Source organism: Lucilia sericata, unplaced genomic scaffold (genome assembly GCF_015586225.1).
Source record: "Lucilia sericata isolate MDLA Ls3-8-SP2 unplaced genomic scaffold, ASM1558622v1 Contig000331F_arrow, whole genome shotgun sequence".
Taxonomy (NCBI): domain Eukaryota; kingdom Metazoa; phylum Arthropoda; class Insecta; order Diptera; family Calliphoridae; genus Lucilia; species Lucilia sericata.
The window spans coordinates 298,933-308,839 of NW_023994352.1; positions in this window are offsets into that span (position 1 = coordinate 298,933).

Below are 9,907 nucleotides of genomic sequence, written 5' to 3' on the forward strand. Positions count from 1 at the left end.
TATTTAATATCTTTAACTATTTAACAACCTCCACCCTTAAAAGTGACACAAAATCCCAAACAGCAAATCATTCACTAAACACATTAGTTCTTGTCTTTCTTAGAATTCTTCTCTTCATTTTCAAGGATAAATTAACAAATAATTTAGTATTCTAGTTGACTACTTATTTTCAAATAGTTTCACTTGTTTTTCTAAATACATATATTTTCTCGGTATTAAGAGACAAGTGTTAATTGAAATTTGAAACCTAGACAAATTTGTTAAACATTTTGTCAGTATTTACAAGAGCACTTAAAAAATTAAATAGTAGAAGGAAAAAAAAACTTAAATAAGTAAAATATTAGAAATTGTTGAAAGAAAATACAAACATAAAAATTTATGTCATACTGAGACTTTAAGTGCTGGGTAAATATAACTAATGCAACCGTACATACATACTCATCAATCACATAATGATGAGTTTTGGACTTGTGTGACCAAATATTGTTTTTTATTAAAAAAAAAATTTCAAAATTTTGAAATATGTGACATTTACGTTGACATTTATTGAGGGAGAGAGAGAGATAGTGGTGTCAATAACCTACTACTGATTAAGTATTTAAATAAAAATAAGTAGTTTGTTTAGTAAACCTTTGACAATGGGTTGAGTTAGGGAAATTTACCTTTTTAAGAATTTAATTTAAAAATCATTTAAAGTTTTTTATATTTGCCATAAATTGAAAAAAGAGCATTTAAAGCTGTAAATCATTCCTAAGGTGAGTCACACGATATCTTACAAAATGTCTTTAATGTTACCGATTTTGTATTAAATAGACCTTCGTAATATTACAAACCCCTAACACGATTTTGATTTTTCTATTTTAATAAATTTAAATATTCTCTTCTCATTTACAGTGATGTTTATCTTAAACAAATCCTCACGATATACATACATATTTCTTACAGTCTTGTTGTAAAAAAACACCTTTTGAACAACTATTAAACAGCAAAAGACCCCACATTTAAAATAAAACGTGTGTCAAATAAAAATATTTATAAAAACCAGCAAAATATAAACAATATAATATAAATAAAAATATTTTTTTGTTTTTTATAAATTATTGTCGAATGATATGATCAGTAGGAAAACTCCATAGAAGTACTAGAACATACATACCTACATTCACTTAATCATCATCATACAATCAATAATCCATACATTGAGTTTTATTAGTTTTTAAATTAATATTTATTTTCTCACTTTGTTCGACTATTCAGATGGGAAACTGCAGCACTGAGTGTGAAGACTTTATATGTGAGTTTTTGTATTTGTGCATAGTTTTTATAATGTTGTTGTTCATACTCAATCAATATTTATTTAGGCAATAGTGCATATACAAACTTATACAGATACACACTCTCTCTCTCATACAGAAAATATATATGTAGAAGTAAACACACACACTGAACTATGGAATATGGATTTGTGTACATGAAAATGTTTGCATTTACTAACTCTAATGCATATATAAAAAGGAGGGCAGTTTGAAAAGTTGTTTAGAAAAAGAAGAATCTTTTTGGATCGACGTTCAATTGAGGACAACTTTTCAAAGGAAAATATTGTCTCGTATTGAAGTCAACTTTTAAAAGAAAGTTTTTTTTTTTTTTCAATTGATTAAAACATTTCTAAAGAAAAAAATTTGTTTTATTTCAAAGGCAACTTTTCTATCAAAATATTGCCCAGATTCGAAGGCAACTTTTCTGTATAAAATTATGTCTGGTTTTAAAGGGAACTTTTCTATAAAAAAGTTTGTTTAGTTTCAAAAGCAACTTTTCTTTAGAAATAATTGTCTTGGTTCGAAGGCAACTAAAAGACTAAAAAGTTTTTCTGAAGAAGAATTTGTTTTGTTTCAAAGGCAACTTTTCTATCAAAATATTGCCCAGATTCGAAGGCAACTTTTCTGTATAAAAGTAGCTCTAGAATCAAAGGCAACTTTTCTGTATAAAAGTTAGTTTAGTTTCAAAAGCAACTATTCCTTAGAAATGACTGACTAGGTTCGAAGTCAACTAAAAGACTAAAACTGACTGAAGGCAACTTTTCTATAGAATATATTAGGATTCTAAAGGCTACTTATTATAGAAAATATTTTTAGGTTTCAAAGGCAACTTTTCTTTAGAATATACTGCCTTTGGTTTGAAGGCAACATTTTATAAAAAATATTGACCTGTGAAGGCAACGTAGCAATAGAAATAAATATCATTTAAAAGGCAATTTTAAATGGAACATATTATCTTTTGAATCTTTCCTATAGAAAGAAACCTCTGTCTTATTTTGTAGGCAACTTTTATAAAGAAGCCAACGTTTTAGAGAAATTATTGTCCTGTTTTGAAGGCAACTCAATGAAAAAGTTGTCATCTTTTGATAGCAACTTTCATATGAAACAACTTTTTCTATATAAAGTATTGTTTTCTTTGAGGACAACTCTTGTATGTTTAGTTTTGATGGCAACTTCATTGTAGGAAATAAAGCCTTGCTTTTAAGCGATAAAAGGCTGTTTTGTTCTGAAAGCAACTCTTTTATAGAGATAACTTTCTTCTTGAGACAATTTTGTTTTATAGAAAAAGAATATTCCGTCTTCTACCAACATTTTTATAGTGCTATATATGGAAGCAACTTTTCTATAGCAAATATTGATCATAAGACATTATAGATAATATTGTCTTGATTTGAAAGCAACTTTTTTATAGAAAAGTTTGGCTTGTTATGTTACATAGTGCGGAGAGTTAATTCAAGACAACTTTTCTTTGGAAGAAAATGACAAGTTTTTATTAAGGATATGGCTTAATTTTCCTTAAAATCTTTCTGGAGAAAACATTGCCGGCAATACAAATTTCCAACCAACCTCGTTACATTTCTTTCAAAATAAGTGTGATTTTTTTTATAAGGATTATTTTATTGTTGCTAAAAACATACTTTAGTTTTTCTAACACATTTGACAATCATTTCTTCTTTCAATATTGATATTTGTCCCTATAACATTTATTTTCGAAAAGAAATTTACTGATATTTCTTTCCTTTTTATTCATATTCCTTCATCTTATTTCCTTTTAATCTTAACTACTTTCACACTTCCCCTGTAGACATGTTATAAGAAAAACTATATTTTTGAAACGTTATTAGGATAAGAAAGAACAACTTGTGAAATTTTGTTGCTTTATCTCCGGAAATATATATAAACAAAATTGCTGCAATTTTGTTTAACAAAGTATAAGAATCATTTTTGTTAGAAAAACATGTTGCTTGTCGGTCGTTTGGTATTGCTTAGCATATCAATTACTTGTTTCTCAAAGTAGGTAGGTATTTAGCTATTTTTGTTTATTAATATTTTGTTTGTTTATTAATAATAATGCTGTTGTTGTTTTTGTTTTCTTGTTGTTTATTTATTTTATTTGTTTACTTAGTAAACACAAATTTAATTGACTTTTTGTCCCTACTTTCTTCTAATATTTAACCTGGTGCTGTTGTTGATTTATAATCATAATTTAGATAAAATTTTAAAGGTTTTAATTAATAATTTGTTGACTATTTTGTTCGTTAAGTTCAAAATATTTTCACACCTCATTTGTTGCGTTTAAAAGGTGGTTTTAGATTTGTAGTTGTATGGCCAACTGATAGTAATTGATTTATGGAGTTGTAAAAATATCTTAAAAGAACTCTACTGCAGAAGGTATATAGAATGAATAGATAGCCAAGAAGTTAAGATAAAGTGTTAGGTAAGTTTATAAGGGCCTATTTGTCTCATAATTAAAAATTAATTTTTTCATATGATTTATGATGTCATTCATTATCAAATTTTACCATAAAATTTCTTACTGGGCAAAGAATTGCTGGAAGAGGTTAACACTTCCTACTTTCGTGTAAAATTGGGCAACCATTCGTATAGAATTATTAATTCAAAAGGAGCATAAATGTTTACTTAACTAGGACATTTTTCTCTGATACAAGAGAAACTTCGGCAAAAGCTTTAAAAAATTGTCTTTAGAAAAAAATCACCGTTAACAGCAACTTTAAATGCAACTTTCAACACTTAAAATTTCTGTACTGAAAAGATAGCTGTAGAAGTTTGAATTCTTAATTCAAAACGCATCTTAAAGTTGGACACATTTAGTGCAGAAAATCATAAATAAAAACTTATTTTAAAAATACATCATTTAAAAGCAATTCTCAACTTTTAAAAGCAATAAACAGCTATAAAAACCCATTAATATACTTTAAATTTCTTAGAAATCTCCTTTAGATTGCCATTTAAAATCAATTATTTTTGGTAGTAATTACAAACAAACTACAGTAACATTTGTGACAATAACAACAACAACATTAATTTCTATAAACTTCCTAGAAACAAAGTTATTTTAAATTAAGAGCTTAACAACAAAAAGCATGAGAAAGACAAAGAATTGTTTGGTTTTGTGCTTTTATAATCTGCAGGCCCATAGCTAATAAACTTAAAGAATCTTAAAAATTGATTTGAAAAACAACAGCCAACAAAAGAAGTAGTAAGTAAAACAATTTATTTCGTTTGACTTAACAAACATTCGTGCGGTGGTATGAACACAATAAATCTAATGAACATTTACAACAATGCAGGAATGCAGTTTAATAAGTAACAACAGCAGAAAAGCAGCAACAAACAAACAAACAACTTGCGACAATGTTGTAGACTTGAAAACTGGTTTCATTATTTTCCTCGTTTTATTTCAGTTTTTCGATTTTGGTTTTTGTTTAATACAACATGCAACACAGAGTGTTACACACACACACAACAACTTGTAGATATTTTGTAACATGCTGGCTCTATCCGGTTACCGGTCTTCTGTGTCTTTGTCTTCTCTTGTGCTGCCACATATAAATACGGATCGACAAAAGATCCCACAGCAGCAACCCTTTTTTTAAATTTTTGTTTTTTTTTTAGCAATCAAACTTGTACTGCAAAATGCAAGCAAAAACTGTAGGAAGAACAGTGTAAAACAAAACCCAGATGAAAAAGAAGGCAATATGAATGCATCGTAAATTCGGAAAAAAGATGCCCTAGAGTCAGGCATGGAAAATTCACTACTATTGCACTTGACAACGAAATTGCATGGTACCTATACGACATTTTAAGAACTTTTTTCAACTCGTCTATGGACCATTCAATATACTAGTCAATAAACCAGTTAATAGACAAGTCTATGGACTAATCAATGGACCAGTCCATAGACTAGTTAAAGGACTAGTTAATAGTTTAATCCATAAATTAGCTCACAGATTTGTCAATAACCTAGACGATATACTAGTTAATAGTGTAGTCCAATAACTACTCAATAAATTAGTCCATTGCCACGGACTAATCAATGGACCAGTCTATAGACTAGTAAGAGGACTAGTTAATAGTTTAGTCCATAAACTAGTCCACAGATTTGTCAATAATCCAGATCATAGACTAGGTAATAGACTAGACCAATAACTAATCAACAAATTAGTCCATAGACTAGTCCACAGACTTGTAAATAGACCAGTCCATACACTAGCCCATAAACTAGCAGTCAATAGACAAGTCCAGTTACTAATCAATGGACTAGTCCACAAACTTGTCAATAGACCAGTCCACACACTAGCCCATAAACTAGCAGTCAATAGACAAGTCCAGGGACTAATCAATGGACCAGTCCATAGACTAGTCAACAGACCAGTCCATACACTAGCCCATAAACTAGCCCACAGATTTCCCAGTAATTTAGGCGATAGACTAGTCCAATAACTACTCAATAAATTAGTCCATAGCCAGGGACTAATCAATGGACCAGGACTAGTTAATAGTTTAGTCCATAAACTAGTCCACAGATTTGTCAATAATCTAGACCATAGACAAGTTAATAGACTAGTGCAATAACTACTCAATAAATTAGTCCATAGACTAACCACAGATTTTTCAATAGACTAGTCCACAGACTTGTGAATAGACCAATAAATACACTAGCCCCTAAACTAGTTCATAGAATAGGAAATAGACTAGTCATTAGACTAAAAAAAGCCTAAAAGTAATGTAGTACATTTTATACTAAAAAAGTACTTTCTTGTGGAAAAAGTTAGTACTATTTTATAATTAAATTTTTCCAAGTCTGCTCTATATATAACATACGCTGTGTTTGTGTAAAGAGACTGCATAAAACGGCTTGCAAGACTGCCAGACTAACACTGCGTCGAACTGCCAATTTTTTATATACAATGTTATATGTTAGTGACTGACTGACTGAATGACGGCAAGGCTGCCTTTATACATTTGACTTTGTTGTACTATGCACTGGTCTGGTATCTTTGTCTGCCATCTTCTTTGGTGGGAATTCTTCTTTTTTTTGTAGGTGCTGTTCCTTTGCTACTTCTGCCGTTGTTGCTGTTGTTTCATTTTGAGTAATGTTGCAAGTATTTGGCCCAATTGCACATCACATCAGCAGTAGCTCGTACGCTGGCTCGTTCGGCTATGCATCTTTGAAATACACCAGGCTTTAAGGTACAAATGCAACGCAGTAATAACAACCGGTTTGACTAGTAGAGCACAATTAAAGTTGCTCTCGTCTTCATGCCATTTTTTTGCGCTCGTTGTGGCAATAACGTTGTGTTGTCTTTCGTTCGTTTTTTTATTATTCATACGATTGTTGGTTGGTTCATTTCATACTTTACTAGCCAAGTTAAGTAGTTGTAATCGCAGAAGGCCATTACCGTCAACAAAAAAAAATATATATATTTTTAAAGAAAACAAAAAATATGGAAGCATATAAAAACTAAAGAACCAGAACAGCAAACAACACACCAACCAACATGCAGCAAGCAACTTATTGCATGTAGTACTCACTCATCATCTATCTGCTCATTGAAAAGACTACAAGTACAAGTACGACGAGGAGTACCAACCAGCACTCTTTGCAGCAGCAATTTCCTTTTGAAGGCTTTCTTTTGATTTGCTATTTAGTGCTGTTGCTGCTGCGGCTGCTGTAACTTCTTCTACTTCTTGTATTGTGTATATTGCTTGCATTTATTGTTGGTTACATTTTATTGCACAAAATAATGTGTAATTAGAAGAGAATGTGCTTTTTTTCTCATTTCATTCTTTGTTGCTTTTCATTTCCCTTGTTGTGTGTGTGAGTGTATGTGATCTACTCGTACTGTTATAAAATGTTGCAATGAGTTGAGAATGAAAAAATTTAAAAGTCTTATTGAAAATTTATTGTGTATTTACGAGTATGAACATATAAAAAACTATAAATGATGCTGTAATGAAAAAATATAGATATGATTACTCTGAAAGCTTTAACGCCAACATGTAATTTGGGAGGGGGTTTGTGTGTCTTCATTAAGCCCCAGTTAGATGACAGGATGTAAGGACTATTTGCCATAACATATTATAGTATTTTTTATTTTCTTTTTAATAATAATGTTTATTGATATTTTGAAGGGCTTAAAGATGCCTTCATTAAAGGAGAATATTTTATTTAAACTTTTAAAGAGTTCTTAGTACTTTAATAAGGAAAAACATGAACTTTCACCATCCAAGCTTCATTTCACTTATCATGACCATATTACTATAAATTGATTGGCTTAAAAGACTCCGATTATCTAAGATCTGTTGTTGTCTTTCAATTCCAGACTATTTCTGTAATCCATGATCTCTCCTAAACAATCTCATATACATATTACAAACTATTTAACCTTATTCCCAAAAAACATAACCTAAAAACTTGCCAACATCTTACACCCATTAATAAAATTTATTAAATGAAAATTCCCCCTAGGATAAACACAAATTATGACAACTCTCCAGCCACTTAGCTCCTCTTACAACAATGTCACACACTCCACCAACAACAACAGCAACGAAAACTAACAACTTTGTTAACAAATTTCGAAATAGAAAAATTCATTCACATAAGAAAAAATCGCTTTCAATTAACATTTCAATGAATAAAATATATAAATGGGGCGAACATATTGAGCAAAAAGTATAAATGTTTATATTTGAGTGTCAAAGTGTGTAAATATTATTAAGAAAAACCCCCTGACATACAAGACAAGAGGACATATGAGTGTGTTTGTTTGTTTGTATGTGTTATAAAATGATTGAAAAAGTCTTCTTTCACATACATATATGACTCATTATGAATCACTAACAAATAGCTAAGAAAAGTTTTCCTGTTTTCTGTCTTTCTTCTCTTGTACATCTATGTTGTGGATATTTTTATTATTAAAGAAACATGTCAAATTTCATTATGAAACATGGACATTAATAACGAAAACAACTGGCAAAGTATAAACTATTTTACTGCTAACAAAAATATTACAATGTTTCACAGTTGGTTTAACAAATACTAACACATATTCCAAAATAAAGATAGAGATACTCATACATACGCTTACAGTAAACATATTTACACTTTCAGCAAAAAAAAAGTTTTTTGAAACAAATTATGGATTTGTGGCACTGTTGATTCCGAAACATGACAGTCCCTAATTAATAAAATATGTTGCTTTTGTTGTTTGTTTCTATTAGAAAATTTGAACATTTCAAATGTAAGTTTATAACGAGTATGTGAATAGGTATTTATTAGATGAAGTTTGTATAGGTTGGAGCAACAAATAGTTTCGAATTCATTAAGGAAATTCAGGACAAGATATCGTAAACCAAACGATGATCATTGGCTCGATATTCACAGATGTCTCTGATCTTTAATATTGTTTCATGTATTCGTAAACATTCTTATCGTTTTTCCATTGAGTATAATATGAAGATGTTGCAACTATTTGAATATGTATTCATTAGATGAAGATTGTATAGGTTGGAGCAACAAATAGATACGAATTCTTTCTTTAAGGAAATTCAAAACAAGTTATCGGAAACAAAACGACGATCATTGGCTCGATATAAGGTCTCGATGTTCTGGTTAGATCTTCAAATGCCAGGTCAGATGGCTCAATTTGCAAATGAATAAATTTTAGCGATATAGGATCTAATAGATCTGGTAAGATCACCGGACACACATATTCCAAGATGTCATTTGATCTTTAATATTGTTCCATGTCTTTGTAAACATGTATATCATTCTTATCGTTTTTCCATTGAGTTTAAGATAAGGTTGTTGCAATTATTGAATCATCCAGAAATGGAATGGATAACCTGCAAATACTCATCAAAGAAGAGCTCTTAATTGACCAGACGCATTCGATTCTGATACCAGGATTGTTGGTCAAATCAAATTCAGAAACGCGTCTTTAATAATTCGATTTTCTCACTTCTATTTTCCTTATAAAAATTCAGATTTCTCAAAACTTTAAGCGTTCTGATAGTTCTCATTGAAAACAAAGGAAGTTTTCTTAAGGATCTTAAAATTATCATAGTTCTGATGAATCCAAGGTGGTAACTGGTATGATATTTTGCTGAAACATTTAATTGAACACCCTTTCTTTAAAACTACCGAAATTTTCTGCAGATGGTTCTTCTATCTACTTTAAGTTCCATATTTTAGTACTTTATCTTAAACTTAAATTAACACTGGAGTTGTATGCCGATTGTGTTCTTAAAACCTTGGATTGGAACAAAGGCTATTTGGCTTTCGTAACCCAATGTAAAAACTTGGTTTAGAAGTGCACCCTAGCGCCATAAGTTTAACATTCTTCCAGAAGGTTTAACATTCTTCGACTGAATATAATCGATTCATTTATTCCGAAATTGTTTACCTATAAACTATGATTACAAGATTTTATCAGTTGGCATCCTAGTTTCCAACTGCGATTAAGAAATTACCTTCCCACTCATCCAATATCTATCAAAACTATTCAAAATGTTGAAGTATTTAAATGTAACTATCTAATATACATATGTACATATGTATGTGT